Genomic DNA, 4195 nt, shown 5'->3' with positions numbered 1-4195 from the left:
ATATTCTCACAGGCTTCTCCACTAAACTTTATACTAACCCACGTCTTATTCGCATTGGCAGCCGTTTGCGGAAAGATGACGACATTCGGAGTCTCTTGTTTCGCTTTTGTTGTTGTCGAAGCGGAGGAGACGGTCGAGGATTCACCGGTGTCTGTCGAATAGGACACGTTCGCCGGTGTATTTCGATTGTCGACGGCTACTTCTGACTGCTGTTGCGGTTGCTGTTGCTTCGTCTGCTGCTGCTGCTGTTGCTGATCCGGCTGTTCTTGCTGCGGTTGAGGCAGCGACTTGGGCTGCTCCGAGGTTGCCCGCTGGAATGTAGGCACCGGCGTTGATGAGTATTGGTCATGGCGAACCAATGTTTCTAATTTGTCTTCCACGTCTCGACGCTCCCTATGCAGACCGTGATCCTCATCGTCGGACAAGTAGGAGAATTCGATTGATCCATCGTCGACCAACGATTGTCCTCTATAATTCTCCAGCTGATACTGGTAGTAACGATCTGTGAACATTCAAACGAAGACCATTAATAATTTATGTTGCCGAATCGCGATTTTAAATTAACAACTGCTTCTATGATTCGTACTCGGGAATCAGGGTAATATACTGTCTCATATCAATTCGACGGTATAGTTGGATTCACATGTTTTCCATCTGTCTTGTATGGCTTGAATTGGCAAGGTAACGTCATTATTCTTATTCGCAAGTTTAAAATTGCGATCGCAACGCCGCGCTATGAGCGAGCACTAAAAGCTAACCCAAAAGCAGTGAAAAATTCCGTTACATAAATGTCCTAAAAATGAAAAAGAAAGTGTGAACATTTGTATCACCGTATGGTATAATTTTTTCCGTTCTTATTAATAGTTAACGCGGCTATATGATTGCAAAGATGCGCGTCTCGAAATGAATGGAAAATACAAATTTTATTTGCAATGCCTTTCTGAATTTTGTTCTGAAAAACACTGACCTACGGATAACCTTCATAACAAAAACAATAAAATCAATGAATTGATATATTTTCGTTGAACATTCTTTTAGATTCAATTGTTTTAATTCTAAAACTTTAATTCTAATAAATAAAGCAATATCACTTTATTGGCTTTACTTTCTTTGACGTCGAGGTCATCCGAAAGTCATAATATAATAGGTCGTTGATTTTATCTTGACGCGAGTTATAACAATGCGAAGTTAAAAATGTATTATGCCATTTAAAAAGAAACAAAGATAACCTTAATTTTTTGCAATAAAACAAGTTGTTCGGAACGGTACGTTTTACAACAATATTGTAATGTTATCAAAGTCGACGAGGTATCATTTTGTGTAGAATAATTATGGACTGCGGATCTTTATGCAGAATATAAATTTTCGACAACGACTCATAGTGTTACGATTAGTGCTAATTATTTGGTCAGAACTAATACAGAAATAATGTTTAACACAACATGAATATTAATGTCTCTGTGTCGGTTGATTTTAGTAACACGAAATGATTAGCATTTTAAATAGACATTGTATTAAATTTCTATAAACAATTCTTACCAGTCCTTACTTAACATCAATATGAACTGATATGATTAAAATAAGTTTTCTATTTACTATTCTGTACCTTAAAATAAATGTTTACAGTGAAACCTAGCGACGATGATATGTGCAGTTATCTTAATACATTCCGTCAATTATGTTGATTACTCCGATTAGGTTTAACAAAGTGTAAACAACTGAAGGTAGACTATAAACGACAAGGTAATAATTGACAATATTAATGTTTTCAAATACGGAATTTTGTCGACGAATTAGAACAGTTACAAGAAAGAAAATACATCGATATTGTATTGTAAGCGATCTCTGAGATGGTCGCCGGTCAGGCGGCGTACTGTTTATGTCTCGGAGATAAGGAGGTCTCTGTTTGGGAGATGAGATGGTTCGTCGAGGAGAAGAGGCCCTTTTTCGAAGAGAAAGAGCCAGTCGAATAAAGATCTTTGCCAAAGAAGCAGCCCACCTTGTGTCTTCTACAGTATAAAAATATATAAAGTTTCTAATTTTTGTATATACACTGAAAATTAGACTGACGAAAACACTATTTCTTCTTATGAAGAAGTATTTAGTTATACAAATGATTCTGTTATCTATAATACATTTATCTTTAATTTAGTCTATTTTTTATTTAATTTCATTGAATATAATTAAATTTTAGTTCATCTTGCTTCATCATTTTACAAACAATATTAACATATTCTTTCTGGTAAAAAAAGATGCTTTTTCAAGCAACTTGTAACAAACATTGTACACAGATACGAAACAACAAGTATATTAATTTGTTAGAGCTTGTTTCGATCCCAAATTCCATTCGTAATCGTACAACTATTTGTAGCACATCATTCTTCGTCATTCTTCGTCTCCTTCTAGATCGAAAACTAATTCTCGATCGATCAGTTCACTAGAATTCCCTAGAATGTCACGTGACTCCATCGGAGACGTCACGAATCGGCGGTTTGGGGGAGCAAGACCTGGGCTATCGCAGATATGAGAACCCTGGAAACCTTGTTGCTCTCTACTCTTGCTCTACTCGATGTTTATCCATGACGTCATCCATGGGGTCACGTGACACTAGAAGGAAAGCACGGCAACGGTGCTCGTGACGGACTACACTGCAACGATACTCGGGGATGCACAAATCTTGACATGACTGCTAATATCTATGCACCGAAAGCCGGTTCTCGATGAAACGTCCAGCTCTGCGGAACGTTGCCCGCTCCGGCTCCAAACGGCCGACAATTTATTTGAGCCTCGGTCAACTTTATCCCGCCCGGAATTGTTCTTTCCGACCGAAACAATATTTTCCCTGTTGCTGGCTCGTACATGGGCTTCGCGCGAGCCGTCTCGGTTCACGACGCACAAGCGGGATACTTGATCAGACTAATAAGCTAAAACTAAAAGTTTTTATTTACATGAAAATGAAACTTTTTTCTCACCGATTTTTATATTTATCTTTATTGTACAATTCTTCCTACCTTAACCACTTCGGTACGAGCGTCGACTATAGTCGACGGCCACAGATGAACACGCACAGCCGAGTGTCGACTATAGTCGACGGCCGTGATATGTACGCACACGGCCGAGCATCGACTATAGTCGACTATAGTCGACTGCCAAGAACTTTTGCCTTATCTCTACAATTGCAGTGTTTACGTCCAGAAATACACATAAATAAGCTTTTCTCGTCAAAGATCTGTGAAAGAGCAAAACGGATTCACTGTCGATGCACGAAGTAGCATGCGAATGGTGAGTGCCGGCTGTGGGCACAATTTCGTGGCCGATGCGCGCCGTACCGAAGTGGTTAATGAGCGATCTTACAATATTGCTACCTACATTACCGACCTACATTCTTTACTTTCTTACTTACTCTATTTCTGTTATGACTTTTATTTACAACTTTTGCAATTCGTCTTTAGCAAATACCTAGATTATAATGGAAAATTACAAGTTTTCGTTCATTTATTGTTGTTTGCCTTCTCTATCTTCCATGTGTAGTAAAAACGATCGAAACGTGTACTGCACGTTCGTCGAAAGAAGATACAGCGTCGTGTTTACGTTTCCACTTCTGCCGCAGTCCTTTGTCTCTCCTATAATCGCAGTCCGAAACCAGTGTCGAATATCAACGCTATGATCCGCCGTTGATATTCGACACCGTCTTCGGCCAATAGCTGACTAGATCATAGAGGAGGGACAGCGGACTGCGACAGAAATAGGAATATAAACACGTTTTGCCTTATCCTGAGAAACGCACGGTTACTGGACACTTAACCTCTTCGGGCATGAATTTTTATACTAGGGAAAAATCTATTTCAATTTCTCTTCTCCATTTTTCATTCATTTTATTTTATTTGATGAGGTTTTCTGATACTGTTCAGGCATTTTGTAACGAATAGTTTTTCAGCTAATTTATATATTCTTTAAAATAGTCATAACTTTAAGTACACTGAACGTACACATACGTGGCAGAATCTTTGAAGAGGTTAATAATGTACATAATATTAAAAGAACAATTGAAAAATCTGAATATTACTGTATACATGAAATCATTAAATAATGTATGTAAAGTATTTCTGTACAGGTTATAACAGTTCCTCGTTTATACAAAATATCCTTTAAATAAAACTAGAAAAAATATGATGTTGGGCAATTTTCAGTGTGA

This window comes from Augochlora pura, chromosome 11 (assembly GCF_028453695.1).
Source record: "Augochlora pura isolate Apur16 chromosome 11, APUR_v2.2.1, whole genome shotgun sequence".
NCBI classification, from domain to species: domain Eukaryota; kingdom Metazoa; phylum Arthropoda; class Insecta; order Hymenoptera; family Halictidae; genus Augochlora; species Augochlora pura.
The sequence above is the reverse complement of the archived record's forward strand: the minus strand, read 5'-3'. Positions refer to the sequence as shown.